This window comes from Manduca sexta, chromosome 3, assembly GCF_014839805.1.
Source record: "Manduca sexta isolate Smith_Timp_Sample1 chromosome 3, JHU_Msex_v1.0, whole genome shotgun sequence".
Lineage (NCBI taxonomy): Eukaryota > Metazoa > Arthropoda > Insecta > Lepidoptera > Sphingidae > Manduca > Manduca sexta.
Window position 1 is genome coordinate 7,566,949 of NC_051117.1, and position 12,493 is coordinate 7,579,441.

Consider the following 12,493-nt stretch of genomic DNA (forward strand, 5'->3'; position numbering starts at 1 on the left):
TCGCTTAGTAAATCGTATGCAAAATAATAAAATAACCTAAGCTAACCTAATAAGTCTCCAAAACAATTTCGAAGGTATGTGAAGTCTGCCTACACTTCAGCTTGTTCAACTAAGGTCGAAACCCTCAGTAGTAGAAACCCGTGCCCAGCAGTGGGCAGTTTATGATTCAAGGCTATTATTATGATATGGAAAATGGACTCAATAATTTATATAATGTAGTACTTACTTTCAGAGTATCACCAAATACAAAATAGAAATTAGGTCCTTACTAAACATATTATTATAAACATTTTAATTATCTCCTGTTTTTATTTGTAGTAAGACTTTTAACACGCTTAAAATATGTTAATGGAGTACTTTCTGATGGACGCCTTCTATCGGATCAATTAAATTATCGTAAAATATTTTCCCAATTAATACCACCTATCCAATATATAGAAAAATGTCTATCTTGTTCCTTCTATTCTTTATTAACTAAATTAATATTTTCGTTAAGTTTTCTTAAATTTTCTAATTTTCCGCGCATTTTTTAAAAAAAATTCTTTCATAAGAACCTTCTCCTGACAATAACAAACATAATAAAAAAAATAGTGAAATCGGTCCAGCCGTTCACGCGTGATGGCGTAACCAAGGGAAATAGGGATTCATGTTTATATTATATAGATTATTACTAATAGATATTACTTAGTCTATGCTTGCTTCGTATCTAATATAATATAGGATTGTTTGGCGCCAAGATAATGTATTAAAGTACATATTATGACTAACAAAATAAATATTTAAATAACTAGACCACATTAAACTAACTTAACACATAAGAACTGTTATAGTCAGATATGCCCTAATTTTGAATACTAACATTACTTAATAAAATACAATGCACAAAATACAATCATCCTTGATTAGATTAACATTAACTCCAAATTATCCTTAAGGAGGGATTATACTTATCAGAAATAAATAATATAGTTCTGTCAAAATTCCAAATGAATAACATAAGTAATAATGTAAATGCATTTTTTTACGTGCACAGCTAAGTGACCCCGCTGTACCTGATGGTAATTGGAGTGGGGTCCAATAGAATGTCGACTGACGAGAAATGATTGCCCAGCAGTCGACACAATTATGCCGGCCTGCTGGAACCGGATATAGCCAGGTTCATCCCGAAATACACAATTACGTGGGCCACTATGGTTTTACAACCTCGCGTACGGTGGTCGCTATCCGAGCGAATATAAAATATATCCTAACATAATCATGTGATACTTAAAGAATAATAAAAATACTAAATTCCATATATTTATCATAACTGGTTGAAAAAGTAAATTATACACAAATATATTAACGTCATCAATACGAAAATTACTTATTCCCTCACCATATCTCAAAACCCGTAAACCACAAAACCAATGCCCCGAAACATTCACCAAATTGACCGTTAAACAGTGGCCGCTAAACAAACATTTAAAAATCGAACAAAAAATTTGAAAAAAGAACCCCACCCAAATATCACGTGTCAAAGCGCCGCGTTAAACGGTACAACCAATAAAAAAACCCACGTGGCAGGATTGACACGTTCTGTTTAGAAATAAAAAAGAGACTGGCACAAAAACGAACCCCGATATTAGGCTGAACCAATGGAAAAAGAAAAAAACAAGGAAGTTTAAACGGTGTTCTAGAAAAAAACGAGTTAATTGGTGGTGCGCGTGCCGGCCTACTTTTTTTTTTGTTTCTTTTGTCACCGGCAGCCCTATGGTGTTTTTCTGTGGGGTGAATTTTTTGCTGCTATTATGACATTGCCTTCGGCTGTCAAATTATATTTAAATAATTTTTCGAACGTTAACACGGCATAGTTTTTTATGTACAGTTTTTTTGGTAAACGTCGAGGGTGCTTTTTTATATTCAATTTGTTGGTGCCAGCTACCGATATTTTTTGGAGTAGGTACTTTTTGTAGCACTATTAAATAAATGACTATATAATTTATAGATAATTTTATAGTCACATTTGAATTGGTCACAATTCGTTTTGCTACTACGACCCGCGTCAGATTTTGAAAAGAACACAAAAAAAATTAAGACTGTTGTCAGACAACGCACAGCTTAAATGATTTCAGAAACACGAAATTTTGCACACAATTTTATATTTTTAGGGGTTATTGCGTAATATTAGAGAGATGTATCATAATTGTAAAATCTTGTTGGTAATAAAAAACGTGACAAACCAATCAATATGAATAATACGACATCTATCGGAGAATAGAATAATTACATGTTATTCTAATTAGAATTGTAAATAAGATTATAAATCTGTTAAACAATTCTGGTTAAAAAGTAACGTTATATAAGAAAACAAATATCTATATTATTTACTTAGAAAATTCCAGATGGAAGTCCAAAGTTCAATTTAAAAAATCCTCATCAGAACTTAGGTACTTATACGCAATAAAGATGTAAAAACAAAATAAAGTGCTTCGATTTCAATACCTTGATAAAATTGAATTAAAAAAAATAATTTTGAATTTGGAATATACACTAAAGAAGGACAATTAACACTCATTTCCAAATTCCGCGTTAAAACTGGCACAAATACTTCAACAACCGAAAAAGAAAAAAAATAAAAAACAAAAAAAACACATTACATAATAGCGGAAAGTTTTTACCTCGGATGTACGAAAAAACAACCGCCCCGCACCGCGTCGCCTTATAAAATTTCCATTTAAAACACACAGCATTATTATCTTTTTTCTAACGAAAAAATGCATTTTTGCACATACTTACACGTTGCAAAAACCACAATTTCTCAACGGATAATGAACTTTAATGTTATCGATGTAAAATAAATATTTTGTTGGCATTATTTTAGCGTTAAGTCACTTGGGAACGACTGTGTAGTTCCTTGGTCTACTTTATTGGTTAGTGATGGGGTGAAATATCTTTAAGACACAATCAAGATTGCGCATTGCGTAATAGTTTAAGAAATAAAAGAAGATTCATACAGCCTGTCTTATTTTGTAAGGTTGTAGGCTTTGCAAATATCTTGGTACTCAATTTATTTATTTACCCTACTGTGGAATATTTTTTGGGAGAGCCAAATTTGATAGTCATCGTGCAATGAAAATCACCAGGCAGTTAATGTAAGTGATTTCTTTGTTTTAATTTCTTGTACTAGATGAATATCAGCTCTACAGCTGATTCTCTAAAAAATCTCCCATTAGGCTACCCTAATGGGAGATGTTATTATTAAAAATATTCTATACTGATGATGGTTGTAAACACTACCGACTACTCTCAAAAAAACACGCAATAAAACTTTAAAGGTGCTAAATGTACGCCTGTCCTATATAGAAATTTTCATGCTTAAATGTATAAAAGAACAAAACCTTGTAAAAAATTTATATAAACTAAAAAAAGTTGAGACATTGAAATTATCGATTTCAACATCCTCATAAAATAAAGGACTTGACCTTAACAACTGTCAAATTGGAAGCAATAAGAATGTAAATCTTATAAGAATCAGTTCTTCGGATACTTATTAGATAAACAGACCTAAAAATGTATATAATTTCGTTATATTTTATATATTAAGCAGTGTCTGATCAAGGCAATGAAAAAGATAAAATATAAATCATAACTCAAAACCAGACGTAAACAAATGAGAGTTGAAACAAGGCAAGCCTAGCTATTTAAGTATCACTTATTAACCTCTAATACATGAACTATATAATATTCCATGAATAGAATAAGAATAATTAAGAGTATAAGAATTATATTAATACATAATATAATAAGAGTTGAAATATACAGCAAGCCCTGCTATTTAAATATAACTTATCTATCTGTATTAAAAATATGATTTTTAAACTTACTTATTCAATACCAAATCTAACAAAGAAGCTCCCAATCACAACAAAATATCACTCAATATTCCATAACATTACTGCGTTAATTCAGCATAACACAATCGATCGATTATACCCACTCGACTCAGAGCGTCGCGTGCGCATCACTAGCTGCGCGTGTGTGCGTGCTGCGTTATACGGAGTAGATAAAATTTTGAAAAATTCTCAACTTTTCCGCGATAACCCCGCAATGGCGCGCGGAAAAAAAGCTCTGAAGTCATATCTATAGTGCTGACGGTATGTATTATAATGTATTCATGTCATAATATATAATGCTATAATTTAATGTTATTGTTTGAAGAATATTTACATTTAATTCATTTTGGCGTTGTAAAATATAAATCTAATGTACACTGCTTCGAAAAGGATATAAAATTAACTCGATTTTTTGGATTGGTAATACGGAAGAAATAAATTTATTTAACAATAGGTGTTTCTAGTCATCATTATTCTTCCCCGCGTTGGTATAACAGCTTGAGTTTAATATATTTATTTATTTACATACTTTCTATACATCAATGATAAAGGTGGACTTAATGACAAAGCCATTCTCTACCAGTCTACCTTTGGCTGATACAGAGATGAAACAATATAGGGGTAAAAATAAATTTATTTACTTATGTGGTATCATTATTAAATACTCTGCTAGTTTCGTGAATTCTTCGCTAAATTATATTTAACTAATAAGACCGTCAATTGTACTCTAATTAGTTAATATTACACCATGTTATATATTTTTTCTTGATGTATTTATAATAGAGTCATAACTAAATAAAATTATCAAAATATACCAAAGACTCAACTCCATTTATTTCTAATCCATATCAATTAAGTCGAGTTTAATCGTAGATGTTCAGTTTGCCGCGCTTTCTAAAAACGTGACAGCGCCATTCCCGTGATGGCCTGTAGGTTATCTAAACTGTCACGTGCATCGAAAACGCCTGGTTCCGTATAAAGCGAGTACCATATCCATCCGAGGGGTTTCGAGACGTGCTCCCTTGGTATTATATTACAAAAGTATACTCAAATACAATTTAACATGAATCATGTTTGAGGAAAATCCTGTAAATTGAAATTGATATTGATTACGTTTAAAACCATTGCAATAGTTGCCACAAAACAACCACGTGTTTTTGTTGGTTGTAGGACATATTTTATAAGCCCGGGCAGCGACTACCGTACACAAGGTGTTAAAACCTGCCAGAGTGGCCCAAGTAAGTTGTTGCGTTCCGGGATCAGCCTGTGTATATGCGATTCCAACAAGCCGGCGTAATTGTGTCATGATGAGGAGTACCGAGGAGGAGTAAGAGAGGGAGAGTCTTGTTAACATTGTAATATAGAAGTTGTTTAAATTTTTGTTAGAAGTAAACTCATACATTGCAGAAAGGATTTAAGAAGCAATACTGCACACAGGTATAGCAAATTCTTTAATAACATATAGAAGACTTTTAAATAAAAATTTATACAATAGAACTTTTATATCAGAAAGACTCACCAGGGCGGAGTCGTTAGTAAAATGTAGTTATAAAATCGTTTTATCATAATTTAGAATTTGAAGAATCCTTTATCCCTAAGAACTTACACAAGAATTGCTACGGTATATGAAGTCTTCCAACCCGTTCGAGACCATGGTAGAGTAACTCCTTAACCGTCTCAATAGAGGCCATTTTCGCACCAAGAGGTCAATATATTATTATGACATACATTATTGATATACCACTCCACTATAAATAAGGCCCATCTTATAAATAAACTGGTGCCTTATCACATGCTCTCGACTAAGTACGAGTTTTATACTTGTAATCATAGAGTTTCTTTGTGCGAGTCTAGATAAAGGACTATTTCTATCTGTGGAGCGCACGCGCACCGTGTCGCACTGTGCACGCGCACATACAGTTTTACAAGTCGTGTCTGAACATTTAACGTTGTTGGAAAACGTATTGGACAATTTCGTTCACTATTAGGCGTTTTGTTGGGTAAGTTTGTGTTTCGGAGAGAATGGCTTGATTTTTATAATTGAGTACATTGGATATAGATAATTGAAGTGTCATTTTCTGAAGTAGTCAATACAATAGTATTTTGATTTTAAATACAAATAAATTGGTACTTTAATGTAATATTGACTGTTTTAAGTATTATCGTGCTTTCACATCAGTTATTACGTATTCTGCTAGGATAAATATATGTCTAGATAATATTGGTGACATTAAGCAGAATCTTAGCGAGTTTTGGAAACTTTTGATATACACTAATTCCCGTAAATTAAATGCAATATCCTCGAAGGGGTGATGTAACCAAGGCACTTACTATGTCCCATATGTGTTCCATCCAACGATATGATATGGAGCTAGCCTATCGCCATACCAAGTGATCATTTTTAGAAATATTTAGAATTAAAGGTATTTAAGGGGTGGAAATTCCTTAAGATCAAATGTTTACTGAGTGACATACATTAAAAACATCACGCCTTTCTTCCATTTTTAGAAGCAATCAGAGGTGTAACATACATTTCCCTAGTTATAATAGATCTCATATAATAGGTGGCGAGTCTATATTTTGTAATTCATAACGTCATGCAATATAAAAATGAGTGATATTTACTTATTTGTTTCATCTTTATTGTACACCAAAAATTAATGATTTACTGGTAGTAGGATATATTTTATATCAGCCCGGATAACGACCACCATACATAACATGTTTAAAGCCGCCACGCAATTTGTAGGACAATGTGAGCAGTAAGCTATGCAAACGTTAGCTAACCAATAAAAAAAAATTGCTGGTTAGTAATTATTTTTTATGACCTTGTTTATGATACATGTTGGAGAGAGGGGACTCCCTAACCAAACCTTATATTTTGTAGGACAAATATTATTTCACGTTATTTAGATATATTATATTAAACTACAAAATTCCCCCTCGGGAACATGAAGGCTGCAAAGTCTTCGAAACGTCCGGACAAACTAAAATATAAAAAATCGCGAAATAATCCGAATAATAGTTATTTTAATGTCGAACATTCGCGTAAACATAAGAAATCATTATACAAAATTATCAATTTTTAATATTAATAGATGATTTTTGGCACAATGTCAGCAAAAGTGAAGATGTGAGTGTAGTATGAATGTAGTATGTGAAGATGTAAGTGAGTATGTGGTTTCATTTAGTAACGCAATGTCAAAATGACCCTTAATACCACAGAATCAATAAATAGTAGTTTTTAATTTCGCACGCACCAGACCTTACCCAGACTGGGGTCAAACATTAGTCCAACACAAATCAGATCACACGGCACGGTACAGTGGTCATAAAACCGATTATTCTGGATCATCGCAGACGCATCTCCTATGCAGAGGTCATTTCACTGCGGAATGGACCCTATGATATTTGTAAAGCGTTGTTTTTCCTTTCTGCGGTTTTAAGATGTTCGGAATTTAATTTCTAGCGAAGCTTTAAAGTGAAGGCATAAGATTAAAAAGTATGAAGATATAATTATAATTTTTGTGCCAAAAAATATGCCAATATAAAAGTAAAATATTGTGACATTTGTTCATAGTAAACACTAGAAAATATTACTGTGATAAATCTATCATATAATATAAAAATATCAGTCCTATTATATACTGTCTCATTGCTGGGCCTCCTGCACTACTGAAAGGGATTAGGCCTTAGTCCGCCACGCTGGCCTTGTGCGGATTGGTAGACTTCACATACCTTAAAAAAGTTAATTACTTGACTCAAAATTCTTATAGAGAGCTTATCAGGTATACAGGTTTCCTTACGATGTATTTCTTCATCGTTAAAGCAAGCGATAATTCACAAAGAATACTTAGATTTAAACCCGCAGAGTTTCGTCTCGGCAGTCCGTTTTACTCCCAACTAGGCTATCGTCTTATAATTGACTTGCATATTTGTGCCATTGTATCAATATCACCTATTTTCATTTGTTTAACATTTAGGCGGCTGGTATACCATAAATAATAACTAATATTGACTTTTTTACATTTCAGGATTTCCGGACTACCATCATGTTCCAGTTTGAGACATTTGATATACTACGGAAATTATCACAGGTCATGTAAAATTACTTGATTTCTATAGGTATCTTAGTACTTTTTAAATTAGAAATTTATTGCTGAGAAAAATAATATAAAAACCGATATGACTTAGCTCGTACTAAAAGTAGAAAAGATCTATTTGATTGTTGATGATACCAGGACTGGTTGTTTCGACTGTTTCGTTTATAGTCGCATTAAACATGTTTGCACAAAATCAAACAATTTAATAAGACATCACTATCACCATAGTTATAGATATTTTGACAAAAAAATTGTTATATAAAGGCATTTTAATAACTAAACCTATCTATAATTGTATTAAATTTTACATTCATTTAAGTCCTTTCTTATTTTTAATATTGACTAACTCTAATTTATTAATACAATTTAAAGTTAGTCGATACAAATAATCTGGCCGTGAAAAAATACAACCGTCAAAAATCAAAAGAATGCGAAATAATAGTAATGTTGAGGCGGAATACACGCACTGCACATTTTCATTACAGCTGTGTGTGCATAGCATTAGGCCGATTAAAAAGTAAACGCGACTGCTTAGGTCTAGTATGGGACTTGTAATAGAGACGGACCTTAGTTATCGATATTTAAGGAATTTCGAATGTATCTTAGCTTTGAAGAAGACGTCTTGATTCAAAAATAATTAAAAATTAATATAATTATGTTATCGATATTCTAATTACTGTTTATGTATATAAGATGTAAATATTAAATAAAAAAATAAAGGACTCCACTTCTAACAAGTCGGTTTATTATGTAAAAAACGGTATTCTGAAAATATCTAAGGCAACAACATTTCGTTTCAGCCACTGATGATATTACGCAAAAGTTGATGAAAGGCAGAAAGAATTATCAATTCGAACAAAGTACAGAAACTCCTGCCAACACACCATTATACTTCTTATAAATAAACACATCGCGACGTACCCAAAATGAAGCCAAAACCTACGCCTCAACGAATCCTTTAGAAGAAGTCAAAGGTAACTAAACCAATTAGATATAACCCAACACCATCAAGCTACATGGGAATCCAAAGCCTCCCAACAACTTAACATCCATTATCGACACCGTTACACATCGATATCGACAGATAAGCGCACCACTAGATCTCTAACGGCAGACTGCGCCAGCGCACTATAGATAAATCTTTTTACTGCGCACTTTGATTAGAAAATTCCTTTATTAATTGACTCGTTTAATTAAACTGATTCCTTCGCTTCCTTGTGATAAAATTAAGTTTTAAGGGTACTGTTGTTATACTAAATGTTATAACGTTATAAAATAATCGATAAGTGTGTATTTTAATCGTGAGTTGTTTTAATTATGTTTTAATTAACGATTTCGACCGGCCTTTATTTAGTTGATATGCGAATATTTATTGTTTATGTAATAAGTTATCTATGGCCAGTAATTTATAATTTAATTTTGAATTAAAATTATGATACTAAAAAAAGTATCGGTGTTTTTAGTTCTACCCGTGATTTTAACCCGAAAGTACGTAGTTACTGTATTAATTAACGTCTATATTAAGTTATGTTATCATTTAATGACTGTCGTCTACTTCATTCCATCTTTTATTATTTAGTAATCCATATTAATTGACTAAACCAAAGTGTGGACTCAACCAACGGCCGTTTTCAATTTTCCCAATCAATCTTCCAATTTGGAAAATAAACGAATTCAGATAAGTCATTTGCGAAAAAAAAACTTAATTCTGATTGGTTTTCACAGTGGAATGAAAAATGTATAGAGATTTATTACAAACAAATTAAGAAAACGAGAGATAATCTATTAAAAGAATTTAAGGGTATGGAACATTAACTTAAAAATTGAATCACTTAAACCCACTTATTTAATAAAATTTAAATACTTGAGCTAAAATAAAATACATAAGAATTACCATAACACATTTTTTGCCTTAGTCGACAAACGAGCAAGCGTTTTGAGTAAAAGTAACATTAATATTGACTGCTACTGTCAATAAAATTGACCATTTCTCATGAATTTTCGATTTATTTTACAGAGCCGATGGTCCAAACTCCAGAGCCCTGAGAACTGTTTGAAAGATTTATTCGATTCCCAGCCTATCTTTAGACTGAAACAATGTATGAGAATAAGGAAGTAACGAAGTTTGCTGTATCTCCAATAACAATAGTTAAAAATAGGCATGAGTTTTAGAAAGGACTTGTAAATAATGAAATACCTTCCTCATCGTGTGTAAGAATGATTGTATTTGCATTTATAATACTTGTGAGATCTGATGTAATGTACCAACTTCGGTCTTAGATAATATATTGTTGTTGTTATACTATGTGAAGAGTGTGGTCACTGAAGATGCCGCCGGCACATATTGTCATTGATAATTAGAAATTGAGTCGTTTATATTTTATAGGACACATTATAATAACTTCTCGTTGGATATCTTGAATTCTAAACTACCATAACATCCAACAAAACAAGCCACAATCAGACATGTTCACGGAAACGTTCGCGTAATGCGTGTTTCTGCCAAGTCACAAATCGAAAAGGCACGCTTTTACAATAATGCATTGAACATTTCTTATTTTCAAAACGCAATATTCTATCGGTAATGCATAAAAGAACTCGCAACACGAGCTGCGCGTGCGCTGGAATTCCTATGAGTCGAACATAACAAAAACGAAATCCTATCCAGCATTAGAATCTAAAAAGGGATCATAAAATCTCGGCATTAGAAAAACAAGTCGAGATAGGCCGAGAAAAATAAATTCACGACCCACGCACGCGACCTATCCCAACGGACACACACGGTGCTCGCGCGAAAAAACGTAAAAAGCGAACGAAAAAAAAATTCAAGCAAAAACGTTGCCGACGCGAATATATCCGAGGCGAATGAACTGCGAAAAATAAGACGAAAAAGGTACGCCCTCGCACATGTGCGTTCGTCCATTTTTTTGTTTCCGTCTCGTTCTAGCGCCAAAAAAGGCTCGGGTGCGCACGCGCGCGAAAGGGACGCGCTAAAAGAAAGCGCGCGGAAAGAGTTGGCCGGTCGTTGGCGCGGTACCGGCTAGTTGCGAGCGTTGCCGCCAGGGGCGCTGGCGCGGCGGGAAAATTTCTTCCTGTTTTGAGTTTATGCGCGCGCCTTTTGAGTTTTTTTTTTGCGGTCATAATAGTATTCTTATTATCTATGGTTTGAATTTATAGACGTCGTAAAAATATCGGTCTTGCGTTTTAAAAGTAATTATAGTGTTTCTATGTTGTGATAATGTTCGGCCGTGAAATATTTTTCTAAAGGAGAATGTAACAGTTCTTCTTTTTTTATTAATTAAAATTCTATCCAATTTTGGATCTTTCATTTCCAGTACGTATTACGGAACATAGTAATCCTTGTTTGTGTTCATATCTAAATTTATTTATCTCCTTACTTAATTAGAACAATCGTTCAATAAACGATAGCTGTCTTAGCCTCATTCATAACGATAAACAATATCGACATTAAAATCTATACATATATAATTTCTTGTCTATTATATAAAAAAACTAGCTCAATGCAAAACAGCCTTTATTTCATCAGCAATATAATCTAATATATATCAACGACGTCTAATGAAAATGTCCGACGCTTGATTTAAGGTCTTGCGGCGTTTTTAATTGATGCTTTTTCTTGGCATATTTATAGTTCACTTATTAAACCGTAGGAACACTACGGGTACTAGCGTAGGTTTTGCTGTATGCACTAAATTAAATCTAGAGCTGTAAAGTTCTATGGTTAAAAACGAGGTGTTTTAAGTCAAAATGAATCTTATCTGTTCCCGATCTACGTATTTGAATTGAGCAAACTTTTATTATATGATGTATAAATTGAAATTAAACTTTTTTGCAGTCTTCATGGTCATGGGGGCGTCTTCGAAACGTCGGGAGAATAATAAAATACTAAAAACCGCGATAGAATCCAAAAATTAGTTTAGTTTCAATGTCTAACATTCGCGTAAACATAAGAAATCATTATGATGTATAAATATTATTTTCTACCGTCATTCATTACTAATATTAAAAAAATCACGGAGAAACGTGGACAAAAATTAAACAAAAAAAACAGAAGGATTTATATATTTCCTTTAAAAGTCATAGACATATCGATAATATTTAAATACAAAACTTATCACAATAATAGATTTTCTTCACCCCAATAGCTTGTTCCAATTAGTCTAATGATTTAGGAAGTAATAGCTCAAACGGATAGCCGCCATAAAAAGTCGGTCGTCACCGCTCTCTCGAGCAATCCTTGTTAACATAACGAATAGTTAAATGGAATTACGTTGTTGGAATCCAATGTAGAATTTGAGGCGAGTTTCACTTTAGAAAGAGTTTGGTTAGAAATAGTTTTTGTCGGATATAATACATTTTTCAAAAGTAGAATGTTTGTAGATGTATGGTTAAACTTAAATGTATATTACATTTAAGTTCATTGATTAAAAGTATTTTTTATTAAACCTTGATGTGATCTATGCGGAACGAATTTAGAGTTAATCTTAAGTTTTT

The 12,493-nt window shown here is 32.6% G+C and overlaps 1 protein-coding gene and 1 long non-coding RNA gene across 2 annotated transcripts in view; one reads left to right on the top strand and one right to left on the bottom strand.

Moving 5' to 3' along the window:
* Nucleotides 1-2,763, bottom strand: part of LOC115451392 (zinc finger protein 135) — a 91,508-nt gene extending 88,745 nt beyond the window's left edge. Inside the window, 1 exon segment of the mRNA XM_037438670.1 lies at nucleotides 2,661-2,763. The gene's annotated coding sequence lies outside the window, so the exon portion shown is untranslated.
* A 2,913-nt stretch (nucleotides 2,764-5,676) lies between these two features.
* LOC115451393 lies at nucleotides 5,677-11,293 on the top strand. Its single transcript, XR_003939364.2, has 3 exons — nucleotides 5,677-5,875; nucleotides 7,910-8,952; nucleotides 9,996-11,293. It is a non-coding gene; the product is annotated as an uncharacterized LOC115451393 (long non-coding RNA).
* Nucleotides 11,294-12,493: the final 1,200 nt, after the last annotated feature.